Genomic DNA, 15,472 nt, shown 5'->3' on the forward strand with positions numbered 1-15,472 from the left:
CTGATAAAATGTATTTATTTATTTATTTGTCCAATTCATTGCCCACTGCTCCCCAAAGGCTTGCAGCGGGTTACAATCATCTGTTAAAATCCCAATAAACCCTCATAAAACAGATAAAACAATCCCTTATGCTGGTCTATGATCGTAATAAAGGTATGTATGTTTGTATCCCTTACAAATACTCCACCTAGTACCCCCCTTAATCTGCCACTGAGCGACAGCCAACCAGCTCCGCTCCTGCCAACCCCCACTTCCAACAAGGCTGCCTGGACGCTGTGCAGCCATAACTCGTTCCCCTGATCAGAGAGATGAACGCCGTCCCTCTGGAATACCGGAGCCAGGCTGTGCTTAATCCCCGGCCTCACCTAGCTCTCCCATCAGCTTGCAACCACCTTGCTAATTTTTTTTCTTTTGCAAGATGCACCCTGTCAGGCCTGCGGGCATCTCACCATACCCACCAGTCTAACAGTTCAGACCAGAACCGGTATGCTCCAGGCACTCTCTGTTGCAGGACCCACAGGTCCTCCACAATCAGCCGATGGAGTGAAGTCCAGCCATTTCTGGGAGGTCGTCTTCTCCAAGCTGTATGAATAGGATTGCTGGGGCACCCCCTTCATGAACCTTGGAGGATACAACCTCCAGCAAAGTCGACCGTTTCGTTCCCTGATGGCTGGACCATTTGACATGAAGCCTCTTGTCCAAGCCCCATCCGGTGGCTCCAGCATATCGTCCAGCCCAATAAGTGAGGCTGTGCCCTACAATCAGAGCTGTGGGCAGCACCAGGGTCAAGCCTGTGACAATCAACATGTTACCACAAAGGACTGTCCCGTACATACAGACTCTACGCCTGAGGGTGCCAACGTCCCAAGCACCTAATTTTACTGGCACATGCCCCCTCCTGGAAGGCTTGTGTGGCAGCCCCAATCCTGAAGGAATGGGTGTCATACCAATCCGGGAGAAGCCCAGCCATGGCCAGGCACTGCTTCAACACAGCCCCAAATTGGTAACTGGAAAGGCAGGTCCCATCTTCGTGAATAAATAACAGGCCCAGGACCCTGGGTCTAAGGCAGTGGTCCCCAACCTTTTTATCACCGGGGACCAATCAATGCTTAACAATTTTACTGAGGCCCAGGGAGGGGGGTACTCTTTTGCTGAGGGACATCGCTACCGCCCCTGGGGGGCACTGCCAGCAGCAGCTGTGCAGTGCCATGCCGAGGGGGAGCCCCAGCCATGGCGGCCGCTGGAGAGCACCCAAGGTGAGCCCCCGAGGCAGCAGCCGGGGAGGAGGAGGAGGAGCTGCGGCCCAGTACCGACTGATCCACAGACTGGTCGCGGTCCCCAGACCGGGGGTTGGTGACCACTGGTCTAAGGCACAAGTAGGCAAGTAAGCGCTTGACCAGGCATATGTCCAGGTGTGGTGAATTTGGAACAACACCACTGCCCCCCATCCCCCTGGTCTGTTTTGGACCGGCATAGCCAAATCTCAACACTGTCTGCCACAAATTCCACATCCTTCACCCTTATTGTCGGGGCAGAAGCGGCTGACCTGGACCATGCCACCATTTCCCCGCACCTGAAAGCCACCCGATACGCAACGGTGAAACCCGCCCTTAGCTGAGCTACCTCCGCATTGAAACTGGACACAGATGCCAACGGGCAAACTGGCTGCCGCAACACTGGCGATGTTAAGCTGTGCCGGGGATCTGCAATTTAATAAAGATAAGTGTAAAGTTCTGCATCTGGGTCAGAAAAATGAAAAGCATGCCTACTGGATGGGGGATACGCTTCTAGGTAACGCTGTGTGTAAACGAGACCTTGGGGTACTTGTGGATTGTAAACTAAACATGAGCAGGCAGTGTGATGCAGCGGTAAAAAAGGCAAATGCCATTTTGGGCATCACATCAAAATCACAAGATGTCATAGTCCCATTGTATACGGCGCTGGTCAGACCACACCTGCAGTACTGTGTGCAGTTCTGGAGGCCTCACTTCAAGAAGGACGTAGATAAAATTGAAAGGGTACAGAGGAGAGCGACGAAGATGATCTGGGGCCAAGGGTCCAAGCCCTATGAAGATAGGTTGAGGGACTTGGGAATGTTCAGCCTGGAGAAAAGGAGGTTGAGAGGGGACACGATAGCCCTCTTTAAGTATTTGAAAGGTTGTCACTTGGAGGAGGGCAGGATGCTGTTTCTGCTGGCTGCAGAGGAGAGGACACGCAGTAATGGGTTTAAACTTCAAGTACAACGATATAGGCTAGACATCAGGGAAAAATTTTTCACAGTCAGAGTAGTTCAGCAGTGGAATAGGCTGCCTAAGGAGGTGGTGAGCTCCCCCTCACTGGAAGTCTTCAAGCAAAGGTTGGACACACACTTTTCTTGGATGCTTTAGGATGCTTAGGGCTAATCCTGTGTAGAGCAGGGGGTTGGACTAGATGGCCTGTATGGCCCCTTCCAACTCTATGATCCTGTGATTCTATGATTCTATGATTCTATGCTCCTGCTTGAGCCAGCCTCCCCCAGCCCGGCACCACTTTTCTGAAGGCCAGCCCTGACTTGTGGGACAGGCCCTGCTCCTGAGGTGGGCCAAACAGCCGCGTAGTGACCGCTCGCACATCGGCCATGGATGCTGCCCGCCCGCCTTGCGGGTAAAGGCCAGGAAGTCTCTCACTGCCCCTTCATAGCTGCGATGTGTCGAGGGGGCCACTGACCCCAGAATGCCTTCTCAAATCCTTGGGTGCCAAGTTCCCAGAGGCCATCCGGAAAAGCATCTGGCTCCAGTTGTGCCTGGGGACACACCCTGGCTATGGGCCTGGCCTTGAACAAATATTGGATTCCAGACAAACAAGCACCAGGTGGCGGACCAAGCATATGACCATGTCTGTCTTGGCCAACTGCTTGTTCAGGATGCAACCTGTGGCCCAGTTGACACACCAGAACTTGACCATCCAATCCGTAAACCGGTCCCTCCAGACTACCACTGCTACTACCAATGGAAAAAAAATTCCAAAAAGGTAAGATCCCTGTGCAAGGCTTGGGACCCCCATGACAGCCATTTTTTTTGCACACCATCTGTCCCGGTACAGGATGCCACAGCCCCAACCCCCTGCTGCATCTGGTGTCCTTGCAGTGTATCTCGTAACTGCCGGGTGTTTTGCCAAAGGGCAACCCCATTGAAACGAGCAAGGAAGTCCCTCCAGACCTTCAGATCCTCTCTGAGGCCCCTGTTGACTGCATGCGGTGGTGAGGACATGTCAATCCCCTGGTGGCCTGTGACAAACGCGCACAAAATGCCCTTCCAGGAGTCACCACCTTACATGCAGAATCCAGGTGTCCTCAGAGGACCTGTATGTCCTTCAAGGAACACTTCCTTCTGGACAGCATGACATTGATAAGCCTGTGAAGGATGACCAGTTCCTCCCTTGGCCAGCTAGAAGTCGCCGCCACCAAATCAAGTTGAATCCCCCAATCGGTGAGGTCTGCACGTGTGTATTTTAAGTGTATTTCCCCTCTGAATTTCTTCTCAGAGCCATCCGAAAATGTCTGGAAGGAGGTTGTTGTGAGCATGTTCTGCGCTGTTAAAACATCCTGCAAGGGAATTGCCAGCCCAGCCCAGCAAGAAGCAGGAGTGTTGGGTGGAGACCTGCTGAAAAAGCACTGACACCATCTTATCCCTTCTGGCTGGGTTACTTGAAATGACATCATTGCATCATGTGACACTGCAGAGGCCATCTGAAATTCTCTGATAAATACCATAGAGATTGGGGAAATTACTAGAATGCCACATGTATGTTTTTCTGATGCCATGCCTGCCTGAGACTGCTGCTGAATTTTTTTAGTATTATAACATTAATTTAGCTCCATACACACTAGAAACATCTCACGCATGCAAAGGCACTTGAGCTGGATCCAGCACTTTTGCATTTCCCTATTCCTAAATCTTCATTTGCAATTTTTAGAGTAAAAAAAACATTCCAGATGTTTAAATCATTAATACAGTATGACTTTAGACAGACACTGATGCAGGAATATTTCAAACCCCCCCCCCCCAATTGCTCAGGTGTTCCAGTCCCCTTCTAATCCCTTTGATGTGGGAGTATTTCTGTTCCAAGATTCCTTTTCACAGAAGCCCCCAGAAGGGTAAGAAAAGAAGGAACAATGACAATGAACTCAAGAGCTCAAACAGGCACCTCGGAAGGGGATGGATTGGCAGGATGCCGGCAACAAAGAGATCCCCAACGAAGGTTAAGAAAACAGAAGTAATTGGATTACACATAGAAAATAAGATAAACATTCATTAAAATTACAGTAATAGATGATGATTAATGAACACACACGAGTGCAAACAGCACATGTTCTTTAAGCCCCGCAAGGCCTACCTGCAGTGGTGTAATTAATAATTTTTAGTCTTTCAGTCAGTAATTGCGATGCCCTCGGCTGCAGTGCAAACCTCCAGGGTTGATTTCCCTACACCACTTTTATCCCTGATTGCAGAGATGCAGTCAAAGGTATCTTAGTTACTTGTGAAATACTGACCACCCTTTTTGTTGCAAACTTTGAATGGTTTCTGCTTTTAAATGGCTTTATTCAGCCCTCAATGAGGCTCTGTGAGGTTTTTCTCACGCTTGGTCTCAGTGTTTTTATGGAAGTGTTCTTATGAATACCTTCCATGCACCTTCTCATAACCAAATCCCATTGAGTGCAAAGGGATTTACTCCCAGGTCAAAATGCCTTTTCCTGCCACAAATAAATTGGAAGGTAACATCATGGAGGAGGGAGGTGTAACTGCAGGATTTGTATAGTCCTGGCTATAAATTCCATCTCAGCCCTAAAGTTCACCTTGGGTTAGTCACTCTATCCAAGCCTATTTTAAGACCAAGATAGAGAGGGGTTACCTATGCCATCCCGAGCTAGCGGTGTGTAGACGTGTGGAGTAGACAGACCTGGAGCAGTGACACACTTAAGTCATTCAGCTTCCAGAGTACAGTCATCTCCAGGCTGCAGCTGAACTCTCACAAAGAAATTTAGCGGCAGGGCCTGGCATACTAGCATGGCACAGGTCCACTGATTTCACTTCTGCTACAAACATGAGCATACCACTACTAAATCCTAGGCTGATTTGCATGCATTGGTCCCCAGTGTCCTTTCTGCTACCATGAAGCAACTGCCCTTGGTGGAAAGGTCACAAAGATGTCTGCTGTGTCAAGTGGCCTTGCTAGCATGCACCATTTCAATATTTTAAAAACATGGTGATCCAGCCCCTCCCCACCCCCCACCCTGCTCCAGAATACTAAGTAAGGGCTCCAGCAACGAGAGGGAAGGCTTGGGAAGGATTGAGCCTTCCAATAATAAAAGAAGTTTGTGAGATGAAGACATGAGGATAAGTAAAAAGGAGGGCCAGTCACCACTAGAAATGCCACAAACACTACGCTGGTGATGTCTCGGTGGACTGAGCAACCTTTGAGGGACCAGCACTGTGGCCCATTCTGTGTGAACAAGGACCCACAAGCAGAAGTCTGATTTTATGCACTTAGATGGATTGTGGGCGGGCAGGAAGGGATGTGTCAGTGCTTGTCTCTTATGACCCTTCCTTGCAGACCCAGGGGATCGCTGTCCACTACTAGGTGACTGGTAGGTTCATTTCCTCCAGGCAAGGTTGGATTCTGGAGATTTTTGGTGGAGGGTTCACTTGGGCAAGAAATTGGCTCACCATGGGCAGACAGGTAGTTGTGAGTGCCTACACTGTGCAGGGGTTGGACTAGATGACCCTGGAGGTCCTTTCCAGCTCTGTGATTCTATGACTCTTTGCATATAATGTAGGCTTTTGGTAGAGCTATTGATCTCTTTGGCTACACCCCCCATGAAGAATGCAAGAGGCCCTTTGACTTCCCCCGCCCCGGTGAGAATGACCACAGGAGTTGTTTGGTTCTCCTTTATTAAGCACCTTAGCCAGTCCCTTCAGGGTGCCCCAGAGGGGATCTCAGGGGTGGGACCATCGAGCCATAGCTGACTTATGGCAACTCCATAGAGTATTCAAGGCAACAGGTGAACAGAGGTGGATTGTCTGCCTCTGCATAACAGTCCTGGTCTTCTTCAGGGTCTCCCAGGACTGATTCTGCTTAGCTTTCAAGATCGGATGAGATCAGTTAAAACAAACAAAGAGCCAGCTTGGTGTAGGGGTTAGGAGCACCTGGCACCTGGTTAATCTGGCAAGCTGGGTTTGATTCTGTGCTCCTCCCCTACATGCAGCCAGCTGGGTGACCTTGGGCTCGCCACAGCACTGATAAGGCTGTTCTGACCAAGCAGGAATATCAGGGCTCTCTCAGCCTCACCCACCTCACAGGGTGTCTGTTGTGGGGAAAGGGAAGGGAAGGGAAGGGACTGGAAGCAGCTTTGAGACTTCTTTGGGCAGTGAAAAGCAGGGTTTAAAAACCAGCTCTTCTTCTTCTTAAGCAGTGTTGAGAACTTTGCTCAGGGGATTTTAATCTAGGAGTTCAGAACCTTGGCCCAGCACTATGACCTTTACTCTTAACTGGCTCAGGTGAGGTGTGTGAGAGATAAACTCTATCAGTGCTGAGGTGAGCCCAGGATCACCTGTGGAATCAAACTGGCTCGCCAGATTGGAAGTCACTGCTCTTAACCACTACATCATGCTGGATTAAGAAGGAATGTATACAAACACAAAAGTCAACATCAGTCTCCGTATCCATATACATCCCCCCCCCACTTGATGAGCGTTTTCTAGTGAATACGAAGGCAGGAGAACAGAAACCATCCCACTAACAAAAAAGGGTGACTCAAAAAAAAATTCCAGTTACCCTCCAATAGCTCTCATGACTCATGGTAGTAAAATCCTCCTCAAAACCACACAACAATGTATAACAACAACCACTGAAAGAGAATCAGCAGGTGTTCAAGCTGGCTTCCGATGGGGGTGTAGCACTCGGGATCACATAGCAAACCTGCATTGGAGTCTGGAAAATTCATGGGGAACTCAGAAGGATGTCTACATCTGTTTATTGACTACATGAAAGTTTTAGATCAGTGGTTCTCTAGCTGGGGGTTGGGACCCCTTTGGGAGTTGAACAACCCTTTCATAGGGGTTGTGGCAAGGCAAGCAGCTTGGCCGGGGAGGGGGGGGGGTTACTGCCACTGTGCTGCTCCTTCTAAAGGCGCCCACCAATTTATATACAATTTATAACCAATTTATATACAATCCAATTTATATACAATGGATCTTCATGCCATTGGTCAGTTTCAATTTAATTTCTGTGAAAGAACACTTGCAGAATTATATGGTTGGGCGTCATCCCAATATGAGGAACTGTATTAAAGGGTGACAGCATTAGGAAGGTTGGGAACCACTGCTTTAGATTATGTGAATCACAACAAATTGTGGGAAGACCTGCAAAATTTGGGGGAGCCAGTGCATTTCTTCAAACTGGTGCAACCAAGAATCCACTGTACGTCCACCATTTGGTGACACTGACTCGATCAAAATAGAGAAAGGAGTACACCAAGGTTGTATTCCTTCCCCCTTCCCATTTGAGGGAGGAGATGCGAATCGGGGATCACAATGACAGCTGTGCCATGGGATTGCCAAGAGTTGGTCACAACTGAATGGCTGACCACAAACAATGCTTGAAAATGACCTTCCTTGTTCAGGCATGTAAAAGTCTTCTTGTGCCAAACTCTGGAGACTTTCGGAACTGTGAGACAAAGAAGGTACAGGCCGCTGGAACTAGGCAATTTTACTTTTTAATTTTTCAAAAGCAATCTCTTATTTTTATTATTTTTACAGAGTGGTGACCCTACGCATATATCATAGGAAGTGGTCTCCAAAAAGGATAACATTTACATACATTGGTCACCACTCACTGCTTTAGGATGCTTTGGGCTGACCCTGCGTTGAGCAGGGGGTTGGACTAGATGGCCTCTATGGCCCCTTCCAACTCTATGATTCTATGATTCTACTAGGGGCAAAGCCCGTTGTCTCCAAGAATACAACGGGCGCTAGAGCTTGGCAGTGGGAAGAAGAAGGGGAGGAGTTGTCAAGTCTGTAAGGGCATGGGGTTGAATGTGTGTGTTGTGTGGGAGGTTGTGGAGGCATGGTGACAAATGAGGCCATGGGTGTGGAGATATGGGTGTCAAGAACCTGTGGTGTGGAATGTTCGTTGAGTGTGGGAGAGGACTGACCTTTGTGAATTTTGGCATAGTGGTTACAGATGAGCTTTCCAGAGCCATGATCTCAGATATGTGAAGGGAAAATCAGACCGGAGACTCTTCTTAGGGGAAGATTACATGGCAACCAATTCCTCCCAGTTCTGCATCATTTCTCTTCTCGTGTGAATTAGGCCACATTCACCGAAATGCCCCTCTGCCCTAATACACATGGGGTAGTCACAGTACACAGGTGTCCACCCTGTTCCTTCTTTTACATTTTTTCACTGTGGATAAAATGTTATGTGCCTGATTGTAAGCCGTGACTTCTTCAGGTAGTAAAATGTTATGTGACCACATGCTTATTTCATGGTTGCTCCTTAAAAGAATGGATTTTTGTACCCTATTGCTTACTACCCAAAGGAGTCTCAAAGTGGTTTACAAACACCTTTTCCATTTGTCTCTCCACAATAGTCAACCTGTGAGGTATGTAGGGTTGTGAGAGATCTGAGAGAACTGGGAATGGACCTCAGTAACCCAGCAGGCCTCAGGTGTCTCAAAGCATTTTCCAATAGTCTTCCCTTTCTCTCCCCATAGCAGACTCCCCATGAGGGAGGTGGGGTAGCGAGCCTCACAGGGAAGCTGGCAACCCTAAGCCTCTCTGTGCACAGCAGTCTTGACCTTAGTAAGGTTTTTTATACTGTTTTTTTTATTTGCCAGGCCAAGGTTATTTGCCAGGCCAATAAGTCATTTTAGTTACCATGTGTCTCTAGACATTTACTTGTTCTCTATTTACAGTTTCAAGCTGTAAATATTTATTTAGATCTTCCTGCACTTTCCAGACTCACGGGACTGATGCTGGTCTGCCTGTCTGCACCCCAGAATACAAACAGTTGCTGGTAAGGGCTGGCCATAATCCATCGGCCAGGAGGGACACACCTGCACCACTCCCTACTAACTGCAGGCAAAAATGGCTCCTTTGAAGGCTGAACTCTGAGGCATTGTATGATTTTGAAGTCCCACCTCCAAACCTCCAGGAATATTTATAACCCAGGGGTAGCCAACCTACATGTGTGGCCTGGAGAGTTCCTGGAATTACAGCTCACCTGCAGAGTATAAAGGTCAGCTCCTAGGCAGAAAGGGCTACTTTGGACAGGGTTGTGGTAGAGAAGAAACATTTAAGGCCTCCTACACAGGTTGTTGTTGAATTGAAAGACTTGAGGCCTACTGCACAGGGTTGTTGTGCAGATGAATCAGGAGACAAAAGAGCCAGTTTCATCTGCAGAATAACACTGTGCAGTGGCCTCAAATCTGCAGAGAGTTGCAAAGAAGAAAGACACATGGCTTGGCTGTGTCTAACCCCCGGGCAGAGCAGTATTTTAAGTGAGAAGGGGCTTTTCTGTGGCCTCCCTGTCAGCCAACTATTCGGCAGAAGGGGAAAGTTTCCCCCCTCAAAAGTAATACCCTCAGACTCCCCTGCGTTTCTCTTGGAAACGCCTCCTTCCCCTGAGTCAGGGGCTGTCAGAGGCTCCTTCCCAGCAGGCCTGAAGGGAGGGAGGGGGAGGGGCGCACTCTGTAGCCCCCTGCCAGCTCTGTCAGGATTGTGAGGCAATTTGCAGTTGGACATGACAGTTAGGACAGCCTTGGGGCAAAGGGGGCTGGCGCAGCCTCTGTTCTCATCCCCCTTGGCAGCCCTGCTGACCTCCTCTCCCTGCGGTGGTCAGGAGCAGACTGGCAGCCAGACTGGGCTGGGTGAATGGAATTTTGGTCTGTCCTGGTGAGGGGCCAATAGGAAGGCACTTCATGTGCCTCCCCATTGGTCGCTTGGCCCTTGAGTGGCACTTGGAGGGGCAAATCAGGAGCCGCAAAGCGGCTCCTGATTCACTCCTCTGAGTTTTTATCACGGGGTTGTGTTCCTGTTTTGGTTTTGGTTTTGCACTGTAACTAGGAACCCTTCCCTACGATTGGCTAGCATGCACCCACTTTCCTGCTAGTGCTCAGGTTGAGCATTGGGGCGAGAAAGGATGGTTGTGACATGGATTCTAGCCAGAAGTGACATCAGTGATGCTCTTGGAAACTTCCCAATCTCTATGGTTTTTACCATAGAGTATTGTTGACATCACTTCTGTGTTTCAGGTGGCAGTGACCAACATCCTTTTCTCCATACCCAACCCCCCTAAATCTCCTCTGAGTTCCAGGTATGTACCTGGCAACTCCACCAGCTGTCAAACTGTTATTTAACCTGTAAATCTAGCTGTAAATCTAGTGTTCTAGTTTAAAATTGAGAAAATACCAGTGACTACTAACATTTCTTTTTCTTGGTTTTGTTTCCACTTGAACAAATCTACAACTTGCTAATGGGACTTCATTTACAATTTATAGAACAATTGATGACCTGAGCAGAAGAGTTCCCTGTCTCCCAGATGTTATAGTGTCTGCAACACCTGGGAAAGCCGCAGGGGAGAAACCAGGGTGACCTCTGCATTTGCTCTAGCAGCAGCTCTATCTTCTGCAGGCAGAAGCCCCAGCTATAAACCACAGTTATCTATCAATTCCATGATCTCTTAATTTATGACACTTGCTTGGAGAGTAATTACCAGCAAATTCTTGGCAACAATTTCTCATGATGATATTCCTTGCACAATATTAATTTCACTGTAGCCCTAAATTTTCAGAGCCATTCTGACCTTCACTTGAACAGACTGAGTATAATTCCAGTCTTAATGAGGCCTTCTAAGTGCATGTGTTAGAGATTTATTGCCCCCCCTCCCGCCAGTTGGTCAAATGTCTATAGGGCTGCCAACCATTGTGCTGGTCTTCACTCTTCTCTGCTTTCAAAAGTCTATTGATCCATGTCAATGATAAGCCTTATCTCCATGTCACTTGGATTTCTGTAGATCAAGGTGCTGGTACCTGCAGGTGCAGGTTTGGACTAGAGCTGCTATTGTCAGGAAGAATCAACAGAAAAGAAAGGGAACCTTTCTAAGGCAATATGTTTGTAATATATACAATGAGTAAATACAATTTCTTTTACATCTTTTATTTATCAGAAGGAACAACTATAACGGCTTCCAGATCAATTCCGTTTTCATTGGCTTCATCAGTGGTTAAAACCTCCAATCCTCCAAAAACAGTTTGTAGTATCAAAGGTGGCAAAATCCTATTGCCTTTCCTTATACTACTATTGTTAATATTTTAGTATCAATCGGCCACAGGCTAGCATTCCCCGTTGACTAGCATTCCCCGCAGTACCCTAGAGAGCCTATGGCTGATTGATACTAAAATATCAATAAATATCCTATAAATAACATACATATCCTTTATGTTTTTGTATTCTGGACTCAGACAATGAATGAATGAATGAATGAATGAATGAATGAATGAATGAATGAATGAATGAATGAATGAATGAATGAATGAATGAATAAATAAATTGGTTGTGACATCAAAACATCCCACAGCAAGGCAGGTCAAGCAATACAGGCAACACATGGGAAGACGGTAGAATATGGTTTTGACCAAGATTATGTGACAGTGCACATAGCTAAAGTACTTCTTTTGAAAGTAGTTTTTTGTGGTAAAAGTCCTTTTCTTCAAAGCCTCCCCGCCCCCCCCCCAAAAAAAAACTAGGGAGGGTGAAGTAAAGACATGGCAACCTACCTTGTGCAGCTTTATTTACGTTCATTTAGACCAGTACACTAAAGCAGTGGTCCCCAACCTTTTTATCACCGAGGACCGGTCAACGCTTGACAATTTTACTCAGGCCTGGGGGGGGGTAGTCTTTTGCCAAGGGACATCGCCGCTGCTGACCGATCCTCTGCTCCGCTTGCTTTACTGCCAGCGCCCCTGACTTCCCGCCATCCACTGGGGGGCGCTGCCAGCAGCAGCTGCGCAGTGCCATGCCGAGGGGGAGCCCCAGCTATGGTGGCTACTGGAGAGCACCAAAGGTGAGCCTGTGGCAGAGTGGCAGGGCAGCCCTTGAGGCAGCAGCTGGGGAGGAGGAGCTGCGGCCCGGTACTGACCGATAGACGGACCGGTACCGGTCTCCGGACCGGGGGTTGGAGACCACTGCACTAAAGGCTGGGATAGCAAAATATGAAGCAAAATGTTGAATGCATTTAAAACTCAGAATCATAAAATCATAATTAAACAAGAATTTTTTATAAAATTTGTAAACTTATGACTTATAACAAATGCACAAAATTTATTTCCCAATGTTACAGGATGGTGTTATACTTTTTAAACTATTGGCAGTCTTCAGAAAACCAAATTGAAACCAGGTCCCTTTAAAAAAAATGTATCTGTAATAAAGACAGTTTTTAACTCCAAGTGGTGCCAAGTTTTCAAACAGGAACTGCTTTGAAGCAGTATGGCGTTGCACCCAGCCTCCAGGATATGAAGTGTGTTCTCTCTCTCTCTCTCTCGCTTCCTATACATGACTTATTGTTTAAGAGACTTATAACTAGATGTTTCCATAACAGGCATTTCTACTTGTCCTGCTTTTGAACTACATAATTACATACACAAAATGCTACATCACATTGAGGAGGTTACGAGGAGAGTCAGATTAGAGATTGTACATTAAGAGATTGTACTCAGCAGCTGTTCAGGAACAACCTGTAAAGAATGTGGGGAGGAAGAATATGGTGCAGAACAGATTGCCTGTAAATCACTAAGCAGATCCCTGCAGACCCTGAACTCTGTGACTAGGCCAGGGAGGACCAGCCGGGGTCCCATGGCTCCCATGCAGCCGAAATAGCCACTTTCCCACAAAATGTAGCAAATTTTAATCATGATGCCTGTAAAAATAGTCCAATTGCTTCACATATAAGAGAATAATTTTTTCCTTCAAGTGGTGCATGTCAGAAATAGTTCGGACTATTCAGACTCTTATATTTGGAGACGTGCATACACACATATGCACACATCTTCTTTAGAAGAATTCCACTGCTGTATTTCCTAAAGGGGAGAAATATGCATGGGATTTTGTATGCATGGGATTTTGTATTGTGTGAAATTTCAGTGGTAGCCTTCACATTGTTCTGGAAGAACACAAGAGGTATACTTCTTGTTTCACACAGTGGCATACTAGTTATCCTGGAGGGCCAGCAAGAACAGCACTGAGGTGGAGCCCTTTCAGGGGTGTGGCTTCCTCATAATAAACATGAATTCCTAATACCTCTTATAAAGACTTCAGAGACTTTACTACTACGCGATACAGCCCATGTCCTCAGTAAAATGTCTGGAGTCATGTATATTCCTGAGAATACGGGGGGGGGGACTCCTTTGTTTCAATAGTTCCACGGTCTACCTCTCTGTTTAAAGAGTTTTTAGTAGAAGATTTAGGAGAAACCCAGCGAGTTGAGTGCTGCCACTCAAAGCAGACAATACACTGGGGAAAGGGAAAGATGGGCAAAGGTCTGGTCCCTTTCTGTCAGTTATCAGTCCTGTGACTGCTTGTTTAACGTGGGTGTGTGCATGCACAGAGCTGCTAACAGCCAGTTGGGAACCAATGAAATATTTTATTTTTTTTATTTTAAGATTTGCATCCTGCCTCTCACGACAAATGTCACCTCGAGGTGGCTTCTCCTATGAGAGGAGCCTGATGGCAGGAAGGAGGGAAGAAGAGACACAGATAGGATTTCAGCTTCCTGAGTGGAGCAATCCTCTCTCAGGATACTTTATACGTTTTCTCCGAAAACTAGGCTAACCGTGAATGTTTTAGAATATAGGATAAGAGCCACTTGACAGAGAGACTGGAGGAGACTTTATAAGAGTCACAGTTTGGATTTTGGAGAAAGTAGGCAAGCCATGCACACCTGAGCATGCAGGTCCCAAGCCTAGATAAATAGGGAGGGCTAAGGAAAGACCTGGCAACCTACCTTTTAATAATCCTATGGTACAGCTCTCAAACAATTTTGATATGGTGCCCAGTGGTGAGATTCTTAGGCCTGAAGGTACCCAGCAAGTGCCTGGGGAGGAGCAAGGACCTGCAGCAAGCAGCCCTGGATTTCATGACCTGCTGGGGCAAATCCAGCAGCAACCCCAGGTGCTGATGCTGCCAATGGTGGAAGGAAGGCTCTGCGCTTTACGAAGATGCACTGAACAGCAACCTGGAATGTTAGAGGGCTGACTCAAGGAAAATGGGAAATTGAAAAAGGAAAGTTTTTGATTGTGTGGATTTCATCAAATTGTGGGAAGCCCTGCGAACTTTAGGGGTGCCAGTGCATTTGATCAAACTGATGCAGTCACTCTATGCAAACCAAGAAGCCATTGTACGGACACCATTTGGTGGCACAGACTGGTTCACAATAGAGAAAGGAGAGTGCCAAGGTTGTATTCTTTCCTCCTTCCTGTTTAACTTGTATGCTGAGATCATTATAAGAGAGACTCAACTCAAAGAATAGAAAACGAGAATTAAGACTGGAGGAAGGAATATAAATAATCTTCGATATGCTGATGACACAGTCCTCCTGCCAGAAACTAAGGCAGGCCTAAAACAGCTCATTATAAAGGTCAATAAAGTAAGAAAGAAATTTGTCCTTTTCTTAAACACTAAAAAGACCAAAATAATGACATCTGCAAAAAACAGACATGTCAGAATAACAATTGATAGTGAAGAGATTGAATGAATTCAAGATTTCATTTTTCTTGGATCACAAATTGATGTGAGTGGTGATTGCAGTATGGAAATAAAATGTGGAATTGCTCTGGGTCACTTAGCTTGAGCTTGAACTGAACATGGAAAAGCATGGACATACGCCTAACTACCAAATATAGATAAGTTTCCAATAGCCACTCATGGCTGTGAAAGTTGGATGATGAAAAAATCGGACAAGAGAAGAATCGATTCAGCCTTTTTCTATTACATGAATACAATTATAATGTTTTGTTGCTGTTCACCTCATGCCTCCTTCGAAATCATTATGCTTAGAAGCTATTTGAGGCCAGTCCATGAGGTGGAGGTTGGGTAGAGACCACTGTAGTCAATTTCATATTGTGCAACATCTATTTAAACATTTTAAAAAACTAAACAATTTATTGCAGAACTGTTTCTAATTTAAGGTATCAGGACCAGCTACAAATATTTACTCAGGCTAGCTTAAGTGTTGAAGAGAAAAATGTCCTATCATTGCAGTTCATGTGGCCTTGTGGAGAGGATGCCAGCCTCCTGCTCCCTTTCTTTGCTGGCACATCAACATCTGCACATATAGACATACAGATTTTTATCCTTTTATCCTTTATCCTTTTATTGGACATTTGGACAAAAAAAGTTTGCCACCTTCTCCTTTATAGGAGCTCTCCTATTCACCAATT

This window comes from Paroedura picta, chromosome 14, assembly GCF_049243985.1.
Source record: "Paroedura picta isolate Pp20150507F chromosome 14, Ppicta_v3.0, whole genome shotgun sequence".
Taxonomy (NCBI): domain Eukaryota; kingdom Metazoa; phylum Chordata; class Lepidosauria; order Squamata; family Gekkonidae; genus Paroedura; species Paroedura picta.